This window comes from Cetorhinus maximus, unplaced genomic scaffold, assembly GCF_964194155.1.
Source record: "Cetorhinus maximus unplaced genomic scaffold, sCetMax3.hap1.1 HAP1_SCAFFOLD_2152, whole genome shotgun sequence".
In the NCBI taxonomy this organism is placed as follows: Eukaryota; Metazoa; Chordata; class Chondrichthyes; order Lamniformes; family Cetorhinidae; genus Cetorhinus; species Cetorhinus maximus.
In genome coordinates this window covers 17,245-39,316 of record NW_027598091.1, presented here as the reverse complement: position 1 = coordinate 39,316, position 22,072 = coordinate 17,245, and the positions used below count along the sequence as shown (strand labels likewise).

Here is a 22,072-nt window from a genome sequence, read left to right as displayed (position 1 = left end):
CATCCCAAATACCTTACCCACCCTACCCCCCCGACACAAATACCTTACCCACCCTTCCCCCCCTACCCAAATACCTTACCCACCCTACCCCCCCGACCCAAATACCTTACCCACCCTACCCCCCCGACCCAAATAACTTACCCACCCTACCCCCCAACCCAAATACGTTATCCACCCTACCCCCCCCCACCCCAAATACCTTACCCACCCTACCCCCCTGACCCAAATACTTTACCCACCCTACCCACCCTGACCCAAATACCTTACCCACTGTACCCCCCCGACCCAAATACCTTACCCACCCTACCCCCGACCCAAATACCTTACCCATCCTACCCCCCGACCCAAATACCTTATCCACCCTACCCCCCCCACCCCAAATACCATTCCCACCCTACCCCCCGATCCAAATACCTTACCCACCCTACGTCCCTGACCCAAATACCTTACCCACCCTACGCCCCTGACCCAAATACCTTACCCACCCTACGTCCCCGACCCAAATACCTTACCCACCCTACCCCCCCGACCCAAATACCTTACCCACCCTACCCACAGCACCTCTCCTGTCAAACTCCCTCTCAATTGTTTAATGTTTGAATAAGATCGCCTCTCTCTGCTCTCCCACAATGTGTCCGGCCCCAACCTGCTCCATCTTTCCTCATACCACCAACCCCTTCATCCCAACAATCTGCCCAGAGAGATTCCTTTGACCTTGCTGCACTGTAAGTATATTGGGTGTAGTGATTGCATGGTGCTGATCTCACTGCGCTGGTCATCCTGAGGCCAACACTCTGGGCACATGGGTTCAAATCCCACCACAGCAGCTGGACGGATTTTAATTCAGTTCATACTGTGGAACATAAAGGCTTGTCTCGGTAATAGTGAGCATGGAAACATTGTCATCAAAACCCATCTGCATCACTTTAGTGAAAGAAATCTGCTGTACTAACCTGGTCTGGCCGACACCTCTCTCCAGACGCACAGCAATGGGATTGATAACTTCCTGCCATTTGCCCGGACAAGCCACTCAGTTTTACCAGGAGAACAGGACAGACCACCCGACATCGACCTAGGCACCGGAAACAACAACTGCAAACTCAGCCCTGTCAACCCTGCAAACTCCTCCTTACTAACATCTGGGGGCTAGTGTCAAAATTGGGAGAGCTGTCTCACAGACTAGTCAAGCAACAGCCTGACATAGTCATCCTCACGGGATCATACCTTACAGATAATGTCCCAGACACCACCATCACCATCCCTGGGTATGTCCTGTCCCACCAGCAGGACAGGCCCAGCAGAGGTGGTGACACAGTGGTATACAGTCGGGAGGGAGTTGCCCTGGGAGTCCTCAACATCGACTCTGGACCCCATGAAGTCTCATGGCATCAGGTCAAACATGGACAAGGAAACCTCCTGCTGATTACCACGTACCGCCCTCCCTCAGCTGGTGAATCAGTGCTCCTCCATGTTGAACATCACTTGGAGGAAGCACTGAGGGTGGCAAGGGCGCAGAATGTACTCTGGGTGAGGGACTTCAGTGTCCATCACCAAGAGTGGCTTGGTAGCACCACTACTGACCGAGCTGGCCGAGTCCTAAAGGACATAGCTGCTAGACTGGGTCTGCGGCAGGTGGTGAGGGAACCAACAAGAGGGAAAAACATACTTGACCTCATCCTCACCAACCTGCCTGCTGCAGATGCATCTGTCCATGACAGTATCGGTAGGAGTGACCACCGCACAGTCATTGTGGAGACAAAGTCCCACCTTCACATTGAGGATACCCTCCATCGTGTTGTGTGGCACTACCACCGTGCTAAATGGGATAGATTTCAAACAGATCTAGCAACTCAAGACTGGGCATCCATGAGGCGCTGTGGGCCATCAGCAGCAGCAGAATTGTACTCGAACACAATCTGTAACCTCATGGCCCGGCATATCCCCCACTCTACCATTACCATCAAGCCAGGGGATCAACCCTGGTTCAATGAAGAGTGCAGGAGGGTATGCCAGGAGCAGCACCAGGCATACCTAAAAATGAGGTGTCAACCTGGTGAAGCTATAACACAGGACTACTTGTGTGCCAAACAGCATAAGCAGCAAGTGATAGACAGAGCTAAGCGATCCCACAACCAATGGATCAGATCTAAGCTCTGCAGTCCTGCCACATCCAGTTGTGAATGGTGGTGGACAATTAAACAACTCACTGGAGGAGGAGGCTCCACAAATATCCCCATCCTCAATGATGGGGGAGCTCAGCGCATCAGTGCAAAAGATAAGGCTGAAGCATTTACTACAATCTTCAGCCAGAACTGCCGAGTGGATGATCCATCTCGGCCTCCTCCAGAGGTCCCTAGATGCCAGTCTTCAGCCAATTTGATTCACTCCATGTGATATCAAGAAACGGCTGAAGGCACTGAATACTGCAAAGGCTATGGGCCCTGACAATATTCCGGCAATAGTACTGAAGACTTGTGCTCCAGAACTTGCCGCGCCCCTAGCCAAGCTATTCCAGTACAGCTACAACACTGGTATCTACCCGGCTATGTGGAAAATTGCCCAGGTAGGTCCTGTACACAAAAAGCAGGACAAATCCAACCCGGCCAATTACCGCCCCATCAGTCTACTTTCCATCATCAGTAAAGTAATGGAAGGGGTCATCAACAGTGCTATCAAGCGGCACTTGCTTAGCAATAACCTGCTCACTGACACGCTGTATGGGTTCCACCAGGGCCACTCAGCTCCTGACCTCATTACAGCCTTGGTTCAAACATGGACAAAAGAGCTGAACTCATGAGGTGAGGTGAGAGTAACTGCCCTTGACATCAAGGCAGCACTTGACCGAGTGTGGCATCAAGGAGCCCTAGCAAAACTGGAGTCAATGGGAATTGGGGAAAACTCTCCACTGGTTGGAGTCATACCTAGCACAAAGGAAGATGGTTGTGGTTGTTGGAGGTCAGTCACCTCAGTTCCAGGACATCACTGCAGGAGTTCCTCAGGGTAGTGTCCTCGGCCCAACCATCTTCAGCTGCTTCATCAATGACCTTCCTTCCATCATAAGGTCAGAAGTGGGGATGTTCGCTGATGTTTGCACAATGTTTGCACAATGTTCAGCACCATTCGCGACTCCTCAGATACTGAAGCAGCCCATGTCCAAATGCAACAAGACCTGGACAATATCCAGGCTTGGGCTGACAAGTGGCAAGTAACATTCACGCCACACAAGTGTCCAGCAATGACAATCTCCAACAATAGAGAATCCAACCATCGTCCCTTGACATTCAAAGGCATTACCATCACTGAATCCCCCACTATCAACATCCTGGGGTTACCATTGACCAGAAACTGAACTGGACTAGCCATATAAATACTGTGGCTACAAGAGCAGGTCAGAGGCTGGGAATCCTGCAGCGAGTAACTCACCTCCTGATTCCCCAAAGCCTGTCGATCATGTACAAGGCACAAGTCAGGAGTGTGATGGGATACTCCCCACTTACCTGGATGAGTGCAGCTCCCACAACACACAAGAAGCTGGACACCATCCAGGACAAAGCAGCCGCTTGATTGGCACCACATCCACAAACATTCACTCCCTGCACCACCGACGCACAGTAACAGCAGTGTGTGTACCATCTACAAGATGCACTGCAGGAACTCACCAAGGCTCCATAGATTGCACCTTCCCAACCCACGACCACAACCATCTAGAAGGACAAGGGCAGCAGACACATGGAAACACCACTACCTGGAAGTTCCCCTCCCAAGTCGATCACCATCCTGACTTGGAAATATATCGCCGTTCCTTCACTGTCGCTGGGTCAAAATCCTGGAACTCCCTCCCTAACAGCACTGTGGGTGTACCTACACCACATGGACTGCAGCGGTTAGATCTGTGGGTTGGTCAGCAACTGACCTTTAGATGTGTGGGTTGGTCATTAACTGACCGTTAGACGTGTGGGTTGGTCAGTAACTGACCGTTAGACGTGTGGGTTGGTCAGTAACTGACCGTTAGGCGTGTGGGTTGGTCAGTAACTGACCGTTAGACGTGTGGGTTGGTCAGTAACTGACCGTTAGACGTGTGGGTTGGTCAGTAACTGACCGTTAGACGTGTGGGTTGGTCAGTAACTGACCGTTAGACGTGTGGGTTGGTCAGTAACTGACCGTTAGACGTGTGGGTTGGTCAGTAACTGACCGTTAGACGTGTGGGTTGGTCAGTAACTGACCGTTGGACGTGTGGGTTGGTCAGTAACTGACCGTTGGAGGTGTGGGTTGGTCAGTAACTGACCATTAGACAGGTTGGTCTGTAACTGAGCATTGGTGAGCATTGGTGTAACATCGATGGAATTCTGTCTGTTTGAGCAGGTGAAGGTACAGAAAGATGAAGCAGCAGCACATTTCACTGATGTCCTGGAGAATGAGCTGCAGTGTATCATCTGCTCCGAGCACCTCATTGAGGTAGAGCGCCCTGGGTACAGCAACCCTCTCTGTGTTACCACCCCACACACCCCTTCTGATTGTCACTCCAGCCTCCCATCCCAGACCCCTCCAATCCTGCTGATGTCACCTGCTCAGCTACCTTCAATCCCCAACCACCCAAATATGATCCCACTGACCCCTCTCACCTCCCCCAGCCCATCTCCGAACAACAACGCCACAGACCTACCCAGTCCTTCCCATTCTATTTCTCTCTCTCCCCGTCGCCCCTCCCCCCGTTCCCCCCTCCCCCTGCCCCTTCTCCCCGCACCCACAACCCCCCTGTCCCCACTCCCCCTCTCCCATCCCCCTCTCCCCACCCCCACCATATGACCATAAGACATAGGAGCAGAAATTAGGCCATTCGACCCATCGAGTCTGCTCCGCCATTCAATCATGGCTGATATTTCTCAACCCCATTCTCCCGCCTTCTCCCCGTAACCTTTGATCCCCTTACCAATCAAGAACCTATCTACCTCGGTCTTAAATACACTCAATGACCTGGCCTCCACAGCCCTCTGTGGCAATGAATTCCATAGATTCACCACTCTCTGGCTAAAGAAGTTTCTCCTCATCTCTGTTCTAAAAGGTCTTCCCTTTACTCTGAGGCTGTGCCCTCGGGTCCTAGTCTCTCCTACTAATGGAAACATCTTCCCCACGTCCACTCTATCCAGACCTTTCAGTATTCTGTAAGTTTCAATCAAATTCCCCCTCATCCTTCTAAACTCCATCGAGTATAGACCCAGAGTCCTCAAACGTTCCTCATATGTTAAGCCTTTCATTCCTGGGATCATTCTCATGAACCTCCTCTGGACCCTCTCCAGGGCCAGCACATCCTTCCTGAGATACGGGGCCCAAAATTGCTCACAATATTCTAAATGTGGTCTGACCAGAGCCTTATAAAGGCTCAGCAACACATCCCTGCTTTTATATTCTAGTCCTCTCGAAATAAATGCCAACATTGCATTTGCCTTCCTAACTACCGACTCAACCTGCAAGTTAACCTTAAGAGAATCCTGGACTAGGACTCCCAAGTCCCTTTGCACTCCAGATTTCTGAATTCTCTCCCCATTTAGAAAATAGTCTATGCCTCTATTCTTCCTACCAAAGTGCATGACCTCACACTTCCCCACATTGTATTCCATCTGCCACTTCTTTGCCCATTTTCCTAACCTGTCCAAATCCTTCTGCAGCCTCCCCACCTCCTCAATACTACCTGTCCCTCCACCTATCTTTGTATCATCTGCAAACTTAGCCAGGATGCCCTCAGTTCCTTCATCTAGATCATTAATGTATAAAGTGAAAAGTTGTGGTCCCAACACTGACCCCTGCGGAACTCCACTAGTCACCGGCCGCCATCCTGAGAAGGACCCCCTTATCCCCACTCTCTGCCTCCTGCCAGACAGCCAATCTTCTACCCATGCTAGTACCTTGCCTCTAACACCATAGGCTCTTATCTTACTGAGCAGCCTCCTGTGCGGCACCTTGTCAAAGGCCTTCTGGAAGTCCAAGTAGATAACATCCATTGGCTCCCCTTTGTCTAACCTACTTGTTACCTCCTCAAAGAATTCTAACAGATTTGTCAGGCATGACCTCCTCTTGATGAAACCATGCTGACTTTGCCCTATTTTACCATGCACTTCCAAGTATTCTGAAACCTCATCCTTAATAGTGAACTCTAAAATCTTACCAACGACTGAGGCCGGGCTAATCAGCCTGTAATTTCCCGTCTTTTGCCTCACTCCCTTCTTAAACAGGGGGGTTACATTAGCGATTTTCCAGTCCTCTGGGACCCTCCCTGACTCCAGTGATTCCTGAAAGATCACCACTAACGCCTCCACTATCTCTTCAGCTATCTCCTTCAGAACTCTGGGGTGTAATCCATCTGGTCCAGGTGATTTATCCACCTTCAGACCTTTCAGTTTTCCTAGCACCTTCTCCTTGGTAATGGCCACCATACTCACCTCTGCCCCCCGACTCTCTTGAACTTTGGGGATGTTACTCGTGTCTTCCACCGTGAAGACTGACGCAAAGTACCTATTCAGTTCCTCCGCCATTTCTTTGTTCCCCACTACTACCTTTCCAGTATCATTTTCCAGCGGCCCAATGTCCACTCTTGCTTCTCTCTTACCCTTTATATATCTAAAAAAAACTCTTGCAATCTTCTTTTATATTACTGGCTAGTTTACCCTCATATTTAATCTTCTCCCTCCTTATTTCTTTTTTAGTTGTCCTCTGTTGGTATTTGTAGGCTTCCCAATCCCCTGGTTTCCCACTGCTGTTCGCTGCATTGTATGCTTTCTCTTTAGCTTTTATGCTGTCCCTGACTTCCCTTGTCATCCATGGTTGCCTCCTTGCCCCTTTAGTATGCTTCTTCTTCCTAGGGATGAATTTTTGCTGTGTCTCCCAAATTACTCCCAGAAACTCCTGCCATTGCTGTTCCACTGTCTTTCCTGCTAGGCTCATCTCCCAGTCAATTCTGGCCAGCTCCTCCCTCATGCCTCTGTAGTTGCCTTTATTCAACTGTAATACCGTTACATCTGATTCCAGCTTTTTCCTCTCAAATTGCAGGGTAAATTCTATCATATTATGGTCACTTCCTCCTAAGGATTCCTTCACCTTAAGCTCCCTTATCAAATATGCCTCATTACACATCACATCACTAAATCTAGATTTGCCTGTTCCCTAGTGGGCTCCACCACAAGCTGCTCCAAAAAGCCATCTCGTAGACATTCCACAAATTCCTTTTCTTGGGATCCACTACCAACCTGATTTTCCCAGTCTACCTGCATATTGAAATCCCCCTTGATCAGTGTAACATTGCCTTTCTTACACGCCTTTTCTATCTCCTGGTGTATCTTGTGCCTCACATCCTGACTACTGTTCGGAGGCTTGTACGTAACTCCCATTATGGTTTTTTTACCTTTGCGGTTCCTCAACTCTACCCACACAGATTCTACATCATCTGACCCTACGTTGTTTCTTGCTATCGATTTAATTTCTTACTAACAAAGCAACCCCACCCCCTCTCCCAACCTGTCTATCTTTTCGATAGGATGTATATCCTTGGATATTTAGCTCCCAGTCCTGATCCCCTTGCAGCCATGTCTCCGTGATGCCCACCACATCATACCTGCCAATTTCAATCTGCGCCACAAGCTCGTTTACCTTATTTCGTATACTGCGTGCATTCAGATACAACACCTTCAGTCCTGTATTTCCCACCCCCACACCTCCCTCCCCCTCTCCCCGCCCCCTCCCCTCTCCCCGCCCCCTCCCTCTCCCCACTCCCCCTCCCTCTCCCCGCCCCCCTCCTCCCTCTCCCCGCCCCCCTCCTCCCTCTCCCCGCCCCCTCCTCCCTCTCCCCACCCCCTCCTCCCTCTCCCCGGCCCCCCCTCCCTCTCCCCGGCCCCCCCTCCCTCTCCCCACCCCCTCCTCCCTCTCCCCGGCCCCCCCTCCCTCTCCCCGGCCCCCCCTCCCTCTCCCCGGCCCCCCCTCCCTCCCCCCACTCCCTCCCCCCACTCCCTCCCCCCACTCCCTCCCCCCACTCCCCCTCTCCCCACCCGCTCTCCCCACCCCCTCTCCCCACCTCCACTCCCCCTCCCCCTCTCCCCACCCCCACTCCCCCTCCCCCTCTCCCCACCTCCACTCCCCCTCCCCCACTCCCCATCCCCATCCCCCTCCCCCTCTCCCCACCCCCACTCCCCCCTCCCCCTGTCACCACCCCCACTCCCCCTCCCCCTCTCCCCTCCCCCCTCTCCCCACTCCCGCTCCACCCACCCCCACTCCCCTCCCCCGCTCCCCCCTCCCCACCCCCACTCCCCCCTCCCCCTCTCCCCACCCCCACTCCCCCCTCCCCCTCTCCCCACCCCCACTCCCCCCTCTCCCCTCCCCCTCCCCCCTCTCCCCACCCGCTCTCCCCACCCGCTCTCCCCACCCGCTCTCCCCACCCGCTCTCCCCACCCGCTCTCCCCACCCGCTCTCCCCACCCGCTCTCCCCACCCGCTCTCCCCACCCGCTCTCCCCACCCGCTCTCCCCACCCGCTCTCCCCACCCGCTCTCCCCACCCGCTCTCCCCACCCGCTCTCCCCACCCGCTCTCCCCACCCGCTCTCCCCCACCCGCTCTCCCCACCCGCTCTCCCCACCCGCTCTCCCCACCCGCTCTCCCCACCCGCTCTCCCCACCCGCTCTCCCCACCCGCTCTCCCCACCCGCTCTCCCCACCCGCTCTCCCCACCCGCTCTCCCCACCCGCTCTCCCCACCCGCTCTCCCCACCCGCTCTCCCCACCCGCTCTCCCCACCCGCTCTCCCCACCCGCTCTCCCCACCCGCTCTCCCCACCCGCTCTCCCCACCCGCTCTCCCCACCCGCTCTCCCCACCCGCTCTCCCCACCCGCTCTCCCCACCCGCTCTCCCCACCCGCTCTCCCCACCCGCTCTCCCCACCCGCTCTCCCCACCCGCTCTCCCCACCCGCTCTCCCCACCCGCTCTCCCCACCCGCTCTCCCCACCCGCTCTCCCCACCCGCTCTCCCCACCCCCTCTCCCCACCCCCTCTCCCCACCCCCTCTCCCCACCCCCTCTCCCCACCCCCTCTCCCCACCCCCTCTCCCCACCCCCTCTCCCCACCCCCTCTCCCCACCCCCTCTCCCCATTCCCCCTCTCCCCATTCCCCCTCTCCCCATTCCCCCTCTCCCCATTCCCCCTCTCCCCATTCCCCCTCTCCCCATTCCCCCTCTCCCCATTCCCCCTCTCCCCATTCCCGCTCTCCCCATTCCCGCTCTCCCCATTCCCGCTCTCCCCACCCGCTCTCCCCACCCGCTCTCCCCACCCGCTCTCCCCACCCGCTCTCCCCACCCGCTCTCCCCACCCGCTCTCCCCACCCGCTCTCCCCAACCGCTCTCCCCACCCCCACTCCCCACCCGCTCTCCCCACCCCCACTCCCCATTCCCCCTCTCCCCACCCCCACCCCTCTCCCAGCCCCCCTCCCTCTCCCAGCCCCCCTCCCTCTCCCAGCCCCCCTCCCTCTCCCAGCCCCCCTCCCTCTCCCAGCCCCCCTCCCTCTCCCAGCCCCCCTCCCTCTCCCAGCCCCCCTCCCTCTCCCAGCCCCCCTCCCTCTCCCAGCCCCCCTCCCTCTCCCAGCCCCCCTCCCTCTCCCAGCCCCCCTCCCTCTCCCAGCCCCCCTCCCTCTCCCAGCCCCCCTCCCTCTCCCAGCCCCCCTCCCTCTCCCAGCCCCCCTCCCTCTCCCACCCCCCCCTTCCTCTCCCACCCCCCTCCCTCTCCCCAACCCCCCTCCCTCCCTCTCCCCCGCCACCCTCCCTCTCTGTCTCCCTCCCTCTCCCTCTCTGCCTCTCTCTCTCCCTCTCTGCCTCCCTCCCTCCCTCTCTGCCTCTCTCCCTCTCTGTCCCCCTCCCTCTCCCTCTCTGCCTCCCTCTCTGCCTCTCTCTCTCTCTGTCTGTCTCCCTCTCTCTCCCTCTCTGCCTCCCTCCCTCTCCCTCTCTGCCTCTCTCTCTCCCTCTCTGCCTCGCTCCCTTCCTCTCTGCCTCCCTCTCTGTCTGTCTCTCTCCCTCTCTGTCTGTTTCTCTCTCTCTCCCTCTCTGCCTGTCTCTCTCCCTCTCTGTCTGTTTCTCTCTCTCTCCCTCTCTGCCTGTCTCTCTCCCTCTCTGTCTGTCTCTCTCTCTCTCTCTCTACCTACCTGTCTTTCTCTGTCTGTCGCTCTTTATCTCTTTCTCTATCTCGGTTTCTCTTTCTGTTTGCTCTCAGTCTGAATCTCTCTCTCTCTCTCTCACCTCTCAGGCAGTCACTCTGAACTGTTCGCACAGTTTTTGCTGTCACTGTATCCTGGAATGGAGGAAGAGGAAAGAAGAATGTCCGATCTGTAGACAGACCATCCATTCACAGACACGTTCCGTGGTCCTGGATAACTGCATTGAACGTATGCTGGAGAGTCTGAGTGAGGCAGTGAGAGAGCGCAGAACACAGCTCATCAAAGAGAGGAAAGGTGAGCAGAGGAATGCAGTTGAGTGATCGCAGATTAGTCACACCTTTCTCAGACACACTGCGAATTCTGTCTCTCTCGCTCAGCCACAGTGCAAGTTTTCTCTCCCTCTCTCTCTCGGTCACTGTGCAGAACCAGCTATTTTAGACCCGGTAACGTATAATGAGACAGGATTAATTCATGATCTCGTAGTAAAGGATCCTCTAGGCAAGAGTGATCATAACATGAGAGAATTTCACGTTCCATTTGAGAGTGAGAAACTTGATCTGAAACCAAAGGCAATTACAAAGGAATAAAAGGGCTAAAGTGGGTGTGGAAAATAGAGTTAAAAGGTAAGACGATAGATAAGCAGCGGCAGACATTTAAGGAGATCTTTCATAACTCTCAACAAAGATATATTCCCCATTAAGGAAGAAAGACTCTGAGACGAATGCACTTTTTGGAATCAGATTGAAAGAAAAGGTGTACAGATTAGTGATAGGCTAGAACATTGGGAAAGTTCTGAAATCCAGTATTGGATGACTCAAATAGAATGTGTGTGTGAAAACAAACAAGCGATTTAGAAATAGACGGTAAAAGCTTCAACAAGGGCACAAAAAGCAAGAGAGGGCAGAGAGTACAAGAGCAAGGAAGTTACATTAACCTGTATAAAACACTTGTTCGTCTTCAGTATTGTGTCCAGTTCTGGCACCACAATTCAGGAAGGATGTGAAGATATTAGAGAGGGTGCAAAACAGATTCATGAGAATGGTTCCAGGGATGAGGGACTTCAGTTATGTAGATAGATTGGAGAAGTTGGGACTGTTCTCCATGGAGAAGAGGAGGTTGAGAGGAGATTTGATAGAGGTATTCAAAATCATGAGGGGTCTAGACAGAGTAGATAGGGAGAAACTGTTCCTATTGGCGAAAGGAGTGAGAACCAGAAAGAACAGATTTAAGGAAATTGGCAAAAGAAGCAATGGTGACATGAGGGAAATGTTTCACACAGCGAGTAGTTAGGATCTGGAATGCACTGTCTGAGAGTGTGGGGGAGACAGGGTCAATCGAGTGGTTAGGATCTGGAATGCACTGCTTGAGAGTGTGGGGGAAACAGGGTCAATCGAGTGGTTAGGATCTGGAATGCACTGTCTGAGAGTGTGGTGGAGACAGGGTCAATCGAGTGGTTAGGATCTGGAATGCACTGTCTGAGAGTGTAGGGGAGACAGGGTCAATCGAGTGGTCAGGATCTGGAATGCGCTGTCTGAGAGTGTGGGGGAGACAGGGTCAATCGAGTGGTTAGGATCTGGAATGCACTGTCTGAGAGTGTGGTGGAGACAGGGTCAATCGAGTGGTTAGGATCTGGAATGCACTGTCTGAGAGTGTGGTGGAGACAGGGTCAATGGAGTGGTTAGGATCTGGAATGCACTGTCTGAGAGTGTGGTGGAGACAGGGTCAATCGAGTGGTGAGGATCTGGAATGCACTGTCTGAGAGTGTTGGGGAGACAGGGTCAATCGAGTGGTTAGGATCTGGAATGCACTGTCTGATAGTGAGGTGGAGACAGGGTCAATCGAGGCTTTGAAAAGCAAATTGGAACATTATCTGAGAAGGAACGATTTTGAAGGTTATGGGGAAAAGGCAGGGGTGAGGCACTGGGTGAATTACTCCTCCAGAGGGTCAGCAGACATGACTGGCTGAATGAGCTCTCCCTGTGCTCTAAGCATTGTTTGATTCTAACAGTAGCAACAGTCAGCTTTGGTCCCTTAGAGGGTGAGACTGGGGAATTAAGAATGGGGAATGAGGAAATGGCAGAGGCTTTGAATAAAGGTTTTGTATCTGTCTTCACAGTAGAAGGACAAATAGCAGGAATAGTAGCAAGTCAAGGGGCAAAAGGGAGGGTGGAACATAAAACAATCACCATCACTCGAAAATAACTACTAAGAAAACTAATGGAACTAAAGGCTGACAAGTTCCCTGTACCTGATGGCCGCAATCCTCAGCTCTTAAAGGAAGTGGCTGCAAAAGAAAGGCCCCAGTGGATTGGAAACAGGCATAAGTAGCATCTCTACTCAAGACAGCGTGAGACAGAAAGCAGGCAACTATAGGCCAGTTGTCTAACATCTGTCATTGGAATAATGCTGGAATCCATTATTAAGGAGGGAATAGCAGGACATTTAGAAACTTATAACACAGTCAGACAGAGTGAGCATGGCTTTGTGAAAGGGAATTCATGTTTGACAAATTGATTAGAGTTCTTTGAGGATGTCAATATGTAGAGGGTCCAACAAGGGACGGCGCAGTGCTGGACCTAATTCTGGGGAATGAAGCCGGACAGGTGGCTGAGGTGGTGGTGGGCGAGCATTTTAGTGATAGCGACCACAACATGGTACAGTTTAAGTTTGTTATAGACAAAGAAATAGACAAGTTGCAAAAAAAACATTTTGGATTGGGGGAGAGTGGATTTTAGTAAAATAAGGCAGGATCTGGCCAAGGTAGACTGGGAACAGCTACTTGTGGAGAAATCTACAGAGGAACAGTGGGGGGGTGTTCAAAAAGGAAATGGGGAGGGTACAGGGTCAACACGTTCCCTCTAGGGTGATAGGAAGGAGTAACAAGCCCAGAGAACCATGGATGACCAGAGATATTCAGGGTATGAGGAGAGGGAAAAGAGAGGCTTTTAGCAGGTACAAGGGAAGCAAATCAGCAGAGGCATTAGTGGAGTACAGACGATGCAATTAAGAAAGGGGAGCAAAGAGGGGATATGAGAAAGCTCTGGCTGGTAAAAGTAGGGAAAATCCCAAGATATTCTATAAGTATATCAATGGGAAGAGGATAACCAGGGAAAGAGTAGGGCCCATTAGGGACCAAGGGGGCAATCTATGGGTGGAGCCAGAGGACATCGCTAGAGTGTTGAATGAATACTTCACATCCGTCTTCACCCAAGAGAATGAGGATGAAGGTATCGAACTCGGGGAGACAGACTGCGAGGTTCTTGAGCAAATTGATATAGGGAGTGACAAGGTATTGGAGGTGTTGGCAGGCTTAAAAGTGGACAAATCTCCAAGTCCGCATGATTTGTGTCCCAGACTGCTGAGGGAGGCAAGGGCGGAGATCGCAGGGGCTCTGACCCAAATTTTTAATTCCTCTCTGGCCACGGGGGAGGTGCCAGAGGACTGGAGAAAAGCTAATGTGGTTCCGCTATTTAAGAAGGGTTGTAGAGATAAGCCAGGGAACTACAGGCCAGTGAGTCTCACGTCAGTGGTAGTGAAACTATTGGAGAAAATTCTGAAGGAGAGAATCTATCTCCACTTGGAGAGGCAAGGTTTGATCAGGGATAGTCAGCATGGCTTTGTCAGAGGGAGGTCATGCCTAACAAATTTGATTGAATATTTTGAGGAGGTGACCAGGTGTGTAGATGAGGGTAGTGCAGTTGATGTAGTTTATATGGGTTTCAGCAAAGCCTTTGACAAGGTCCCACATGGGAGACTTATAAAGAAGGCAAATGCACATGGGATACAGGGTAATTTGATAAGGTGGATTCAAAATTGGCTTAGTTGTCGGAGACAGAGGGTGATGACAGAAGGATGCTTTAGTGACTGGAAGCCAGTGTCCAGTGGCGTACCAGAGGGATCTGTGCTGGGTCCCCTATTATTTGTCATTTATATAAACGACATAGATGACTATGTGGGGGGTAGGATTAGTAAGTTTGCGGATGACACAAAGATTGGCTGGGTGGTTAACAGTGAGGTTGAGTGTCTTGGGCTACAGGAAGATATAGACAGAATTTAACTCTGAAAAGTGTGAGGTGATACACTTTGGAAGGGGTAATTTGACAAGGAAGTATTCAATGAACGGCATGACACCAGGAAGCTCTGAGGAACAAAGGGACCTTGGCGTGTGTGTCCATAGATCTCTGAAGGCGGAGGGGCATGTTAGTGGGGTGGTGAAAAAGGCATATGGGACACTTGCCTTTATCAATCGAGGCATAGATTACAAAAGTAGGGAGGTCATGTTGGAGTTGTATAGAACCTTGGTGAGGCTACAGCTGGAGTACTGTGTGCAGTTCTGGTCGCCACATTATAGGAAGGATGTGATTGCACTGGAGGGGGTGCAGAGGAGATTCACCAGGATGTTGCCTGGGATGAAACATTTAAGTTACAAAGAGAGGTTGGACAGACTTGGGTTGTTTTTGTTGGAGCAGAGAAGACTGACGGGCGACCTGATCAAGGTGTACAGGATTATGAGGGGCATGGACAGGGTGGATAGGGAGCAGCTGTTCCCCTTAGTTGAAGGGTCAGTCACAAGGGGGCATAAGTTCAAGGTGAGGGGCAGGAGGTTTAGGGGGGGATGTGAGGAAAACCTGTTTTACCCATAGGTTGGTGACGGTCTGGAATGCACTGCCTGGGAGGGTGGTGGAGGCGGGTTGCCTCACATCCTTTAAAAAGTACCTGGATGAGCACTTGGCACATCATAACATTCAAGGCTATGGGCCAAGTGCTGGTAAATGGGATTAGGTAGGTAGGTCAGGTGTTTCTCACGCGTCGGTGCAGACTCGATGGGCTGAAGGGCCTCTTCGGCACTGTGTGATTCTGTGATTCCATGTGTCAAGCAGGGTGGATAAAGGTGAACCTGTCGATGTGTATTTGGATTTCCAAAAGGCACTTGATAAGATGCCACATAAAAGGTTACTGCACAAGATCACGGTGTTGGGGGTAATATACGGGTGTGATTGGAGGATTGGTTAATGAAGAGGAGATAGAGAGTCGGGATAAATAGGTCATTTTCAGGTTGGCAAACTGTATCGAGTGGAGTGCCACAGAGAACAGTGTTGGTGCATCAACTATTTACAATCTATATTAATGACTTGGATGAAGGGACTGTGGACAGTGCAAAGGCTATGGGCCCTGACAATATTCCGGCAATAGTACTGAAGACTTGTGCTCCAGAACTTGCCGTGTCCCTAGCCAAGCTGTTGCAGTGCAGCTACAACACTGGCATCTACCCGGCTATGTGGAAAATTGCCCAGGTATGTCCTGTCCACAAAAAGCAGGACAAATCCAACCCAGCCAATTACCACCCCATCAGTCTACTCTCCACCATCAGTAAAGTAATGGAAGGGGTCATCAACAGGGCTATCAAGCGGCACTTGCTTAGCAATAACCTGCTCACTGATGCCCAGTTTAGGTTCCGCCAGGGCCACTCAGCTCCTGACCTCATTACAGCCTTGGCTCAAATATGAACAAAAGAGCTGAACTCCCAAGGTGAGGTGAGAGTGACTGCCCTTGACATCAAGGCAGCATTTGACTGAGTGTGGCATCAAGGAGCCCCAGCAAAACTGGAGTCAATGGGAATCAGGGAAAACTCTCCACTGATTGGAGTCATACCGAGCACAAAGGAAACTGGTTGTGGTTGTTGGAGGTCAGTCACCTCAGTTCCAGGATATCACTGCAGGAGTTCCTCAGGGTAGTGTCCTCGGCCCAACCATCTTCAGCTGCTTCCTCAATGACCTTCTTTCCATCATAAGGTCAGAAGTGGGGATGTTCGCTGATGATTGCACAATGTTCAGCATCATTCGCGACTCCTCAGATACTGAAGTAGTCCATGTCCAAATGCAACAAGACCTGGACAATATCCAGGCTTGGGCTGACAAGTGGCAAGTAACATTCGTGTCACACAAGTGTCAGGCAATGACCATCTCCAACAAGAGAGAATCTAACCATCGCCCCTTGATGTTCAATGGCATTACCATCACTGAATCCCCCACTATCGACATCCTGGGAGTTACCGACCTGAAACTGAACTGGACTAGCCATATAAGTACTGTGTCTACAAGAGCAGGTCAGAGGCTGGGAATCCTGCGATGAGTAACTCACCTCCTGACTCCCCAAAGCCTGTCCACCATCTACAAGGCACAATAATAGGGTAGTAATAGTGGGGACTTCAACTTCCCCAACATTAACTGGGTTAGTCATAGTGTGATAGGATTAGAGGGAGCGGAATTTTTAAAATGCATCCAGGAGAGCTTTTTAAGCCAGTACGTAGAAGGTCCTACAAGAGAGGGGGTGGTCCTGGATTTAATTTTAGGGAATGAAGTCGGGGAAGTGGTAGAGGTTACAGTGGGGGAGCATTTTGCAGATAGTGATCATAACTCCATTAGATTCAAGGTTGTTATGAAAAAGGGCAAGGATGGGCCAGAAATCAGAGTTCTAAATTGGGGGAAGGCCAATTTTAATAAGATCAGAGATGATTTGGCCAGAATGGACTGGGAGCAGCTACTTTTAGGTAAATCTGCGTCAGAGCAGTGGGACTCATTCAAGAAGGAAATAGAGAGAGTACAAGGCCAACATATTCCAGTAAAGACAAAGGATGGGACCAACAAATCCAGGGAACCCTGGATGTCGAGGGATATACAGGATTGGATAAAGAGAAAAAGGGAGGCTTATGGCAGATACCGAGGGCTCAAAACAGCGGAAGCCCTAGAGGAGTATAGAATGTGTAGGGGGCAACTTAAAAAGGAAATTAGGAGAACAAAAAGGGGACATGAAAAAACATTGGCAGGTAAAATAAAGGAAAATCCAATGTTATTTTACAAGTACTTTAAGAGTAAGAGGATAACTAGGGAAAGAGTAGGGCCCATTAAGGACCATAGTGGTAATTTGTGTGTGGAGCCGGAAGACGTAGGTAGGGTTCTAAATGAATACTTTGTGTTGGTGTTCCCAAGTGAGAGGGACGACATGGGTATGGAAATCAGGCAGAAGGACTGTGATATAATTAAAGAAATTAGCATAGAAAGGGAGGAGGTTCTAAGTGGTCTGGCAGGCTTAAAAGTAGATAAATCTCCAGGCCCGGATGAAATGTATCCCAGGCTGTTGAGTGAGGTAAGGGAGGAGATAGCAGGGGCACTGGCAATAATTTTCAATACCTCGCTGGCCACAGGAGAGGTGCCAGAGGACTGGAGGACAGCCAGTGTGGTACTGTTATTCAAGAAGGGAGGAAGGGATAAACCAGGGAACTACAGGCCAGTCAGTCTAACCTCAGTGGTGGGGAAACTATTGGAAGCAATTCTGAGGGACAGAATTAATCAACTCTTGGAGAGGCAGAGATTAATCAAGGACAGTCAGCATGGTTTTGTTAAGGGGAGATCATGTCTGACCAATTTGATTGAATTTTTCGAAGAGCTGACCAGGTGTGTAGGTGAGGGCAGTGTATTTAACGTAGTCGACTTGGACTTCAGCAAGGATTCTGATAAGGTGCTGCATGAGAGACTGATATTAGTCATAGTGTGATAGGTTTAGAGAGAGCGGAATTCTTAAAATGCATCCTTCTATGTACTGGCTTAAAAAGCTCTCCTGGATGCATTTTAAGAATTCCGCTCCCTCTAAACCTATCACACCTTTGGTAAGAGCGCCTGGGATCCAAGGCAATTTGGCAAATTGGATCCAGAATTGGCTGAGTGGCAGGAAGCAGAGGGTGATGGTCGAGGGGTGTTTTTGTGACTGGATGCCTGTGTCCAGTGGGGTTCCACAGGGATCGGTGTTGGGTCCCTTGCTGTTTGTGGTATATATAAACGATTTAGACTTGAATGTGGGAGGGTTGATCAGTAAGTTCGCGGATGACACAAAAATTGGTGGGGAGATAAATAGTGAGGAGGATAGCCTTACATTACAGGGGGTATAGATGGGCTAATCAGTGGCAAATGGAATTTAATCCGGATAAGTGTGAGGTGATGCACTTGGGCAGGACAAACAAGGCACAGGAATACACGATGAATGTTAGGACCCTGGAAAGTACCGAGGATCAGAGGGACCTTGGTGTGCATGTCCACCGGTCCCTTAAGGTAGTGGGACAGGTAGATAAGTTGGTTAAGAAGGCACATGGGATACTTGCCTTTATTAGCCGAGGCATAGAATATAAGAGCAGGGAGGTTATGCTGGAACTGTATAAAACGCTGGTTAGGCCACAGCTAGAGCACTGCGTGCAGTTCTGGAATCCGCATTATAGGAAGGATGTGATTGCACCAGAGAGAGTGCAGAGGAGATTTACCAGGATGTTGCCTGGGCTGGAGAGTTTTAGTTATGAGGAGAGATTGGATAGACTGGGGTTATTTTCCCTGGAGCAGAGGAGATTGAGGGGGGACATGATTGAGGTGTATAAAATTATGAGGGGCATAGATAGGGTAGACAGGAAGGAACTTTTCTCCTTGGTTGAGGGATCAATAACCAGGGGGCATAGATTTAAGGTAAGGAGCAGGAGGTTTAGAGGGGATATGAGGAAGAATTTTTTCACCCAGAGGGTGGTGGGAATCTGGAACTCACTGCCTGAAAGGGTGGTAGAGGCAGATACCCTCATAACATTTTAGAAATATTTGGATGTGCACTTGCGATGCCCATGGCAACAAGGCTATGGGCCTAGTGCTGGAAAATGGGATTAGAATAGTTAGGTACTTGTTTGACCGGCGCAGACTCGATGGGCCAAAGGGCCTTTTTCTGTGCTATAGACCTCTATGGCTCTATGACTCTCAGTCAGGAGTGTGATGGAATACTCCCCACTTGCCTGGATGAGTGCAGCTCCCACAACACTGAAGAAGCTGGACACCGTCCAGGACAAAGCAGCCGCTTGATTGGCACCACATTCACAAACATTCACTCCCTCCACCACCGACGCACAGTAGCAGCAGTGTGTGTACCATCTACAAGATGCACTGCAGGAACTCGCCAAGGCTCCTTAGACAGCACCTTCCAAACCCACAACCACTACCATCTAGAAGGACAAGGGCAGCAGATAGATGGGAACACCACCACCTGGAAGTTCCCCTCCAAGTCACTCACCACCCTGACTTGGAAATATATCACCGTTCCTTCACTGTCGCTGGGTCAAAATCCTGGAACTCCCTCCCTAACAGCACTGTGGATGTACCTACACCACATGGACTGCAGTGGTTCAAGAAGGCAGCTCACCACCACCTTCTCAAGGGCAACTAGGGATGGGCAATAAATGCTGGGCCCAGCCAGGGACACCCACATCCTGTGAATGAATTTTTAAAAAATTGTAGCCAAATTTGCTGATGATACAAAGATAAATAGGAAAGCAAGTTGTGAGGAGGATACAAAGAGTGTGCAAAGGACTATGGATAGATTAAGCAAGTGGGCAAAAGGTTGGCAGATGGAGTCTAATGTGGGAAAATGTGAGACTGTCCACTTTAGCAGAAAGAATAGAAAAGCAGATTATTATTTAAAAGGAGAGAGGCTGGAGAATGCTGCAGTGCAGAGGGACCTGGGTGTCCTGGTACATGAATCACAAGATGTTAACATGTAGGTGCAGCAAGTGATTGGGAAGGCAAATTACATGTTGGCCTTCACTGCACGGAGGGCGGAGTAGAAAGGTAGGAAAGTCCCTCTCCAACTGGACTGGTCATTGGGTGAGAGTGTACCTGGAGCACTGTGCACAGATTCAGTCTCCTTACCTGAGGAGGGATATACTTGTATTGGAGGCAGTTCACAGAAGGTTCACTCGACTTATTCCAGGGATGAAGGGGGTTGTCTTATGAGGAAAGGTTTTGCTGGTTGGGCTTATACGAACATAGGAATTAGGAACAGGAGTGGCCACTCGGCCCCTCGAGCCTGCTCTGCCATTCAGTAAGATCGGGGCTGATCTGAATGTAACCTCAACCCCACATTCCTGCCTCCCCCCGATAACCTTTCACCCCCTTGTTAATCAAGAATCTATCCAGCTCTGCCTTAAAAATATTCAGGGCTATGGGCCAAGAGCTGGAAAATGGGGTTAGTGTAGCCAGATCTTTGTTGACTGGCGTGGGCATGATGGACCGAATGGCCTCCTTCTGTGCTTTAAACCTCTATAAGTCTGTGAGTTCCTCAGTCTCAGGCTGGTTAATATTTGCAATTCTCTAGCCCAGGAGCAGTGGAGGCTCATTGAATAGATTCAGGGCTGAGTTAGACAGATTTCTCATCGACAAGGGAGTCGAGGGTTAGGGAGGGAGGGACAGGAAAGTGGAGTCGAGGGTTAGGGAGGGAGGGACAGGAAAGTGGAGTCGAGGGTTAGGGAGGGAGGGACAGGAAAGTGGAGTCGAGGGTTAGGGAGGGAGGGACAGGAAAGTGGAGTCGAGGGTTAGGGAGGGAGGGACAGGAAAGTGGAATCGAGGGTTAGGGAGGGAGGGACAGGAAAGTGGAGTCGAGGGTTAGGGAGGGACAGACAGGAAAATGGAGTCGAGGGTTAGGGAGGGAGGGACAGACAGGAAAGTGGAGTCGAGGGTTAGGGAGGGAGGGACAGGAAAGTGGAGTTGAGGCCATGATCAGATCAACCAAGATCTTATTGAATGGGGGAGCAGGTTCAAGGGGCCGAATGGCCTCCTCCTGCTCCTATTACTTAGGTTGTTAGGACCTTATGAATTTGTTGTCTGTGTTATTGTGCGATGTCTCTCTCTCCGTCAGAGTCTTAATGTCTCTCTCTCTCTCTCTCTTTCTCTCCCTCTCTCCCTCCCCAACAAAAGCTAAATACTAATGCTGGAAACCTGCAAACAACTAGAAATGCTGGGAATACTGGGCAGGGCAGACAGCGTCTGTGGTGGGAGAAGCAGGACTTATAACCTTTCATCAGCAAACCATCTTGTCTCTTTCTCATTCCCCAGCACTGAAGACAATCTCTCTGATAGACACTGACAGCAGTAGCTGCGCTGATGGGGCTTCAGTCCAGTCCATTAGCACACTGGGCAGCTCGGACCTTGAGAATTCTGAAATGGAGGAACAGAGTGAGGAGGGAGAAACGGAGGAGAACCCCATTTACTATATCATCTGACTTACTGCCGAGGCTCTCTGTGTATGGGCAGGGGAGAACTCTCAGAGGGTAGGGAGGGAGTGAGCTGGGGTTCTGTGGGGCTGGGAGGGAGTGAGCTGGGATTCTGTGGGGCTGGGAGTGAGCTGGGATTCTGTGGGGCTGGGTTTTGGGGTTTGGGAGGGAGTGAACTGGGATTCTGTGGGGCTGGGTTTTGGGGTTTGGGAGGGAGTGAACTGGGATTCTGTGGGGCTGGGTTTTGGGGGTGGGAGCTGGGATTCTGTGGGGCTGGGTTTTGGGGTTTGGGAGGGAGTGAACTGGGATTCTGTGGGGCTGGGTTTTGGGAGGGAGTGAACTGGGATTCTGTGGGGCTGGGTTTTGGGAGGGAGTGAACTGGGATTCTGTGGGGCTGGGAGGGAGTGAACTGGGATTCTGTGGGGCTGGGTTTTGGGGGTGGGAGCTGGGATTCTGTGGGGCTGGGTTTTGGGGTTTGGGAGGGAGTGAACTGGGATTCTGTGGGGCTGGGAGGGAGTGAGCTGGGATTCTGTGGGGCTGGGTTTTGGGAGGGAGTGAACTGGGATTCTGTAGCTGTGACATTCCTCAGTGCAGGAACTGCATTGCACTGCCCCCTGGCTGGAGGCACTGCTGCAGCCTCTACTTTGTTCAATAAATGCTGTATTTTCTATGAATCACTGTGTCCCACACCAGACGGAGAGATTATCACCATGGCTCTGCTCTCTCCCCACGCCCTGACCCCAGCTCATTATTGAAAGGTTCTTCATCCACCTCTCCCTGTGCTAAAAGATTGTGAACTGCAGAATGGGTTGTGAGAATTCTG

The 22,072-nt window shown here is 51.4% G+C and overlaps 1 long non-coding RNA gene across 1 annotated transcript; it reads left to right on the top strand.

Moving 5' to 3' along the window:
• The first annotated feature begins 4,360 nt into the window (after nucleotides 1–4,360).
• On the top strand, nucleotides 4,361–21,327 carry LOC144677035 (uncharacterized). Its single transcript, XR_013575481.1, has 3 exons — nucleotides 4,361–4,455; nucleotides 10,268–10,472; nucleotides 21,092–21,327. It is a non-coding gene; the product is annotated as an uncharacterized LOC144677035 (long non-coding RNA).
• The last annotated feature ends 745 nt before the right edge of the window (nucleotides 21,328–22,072 follow it).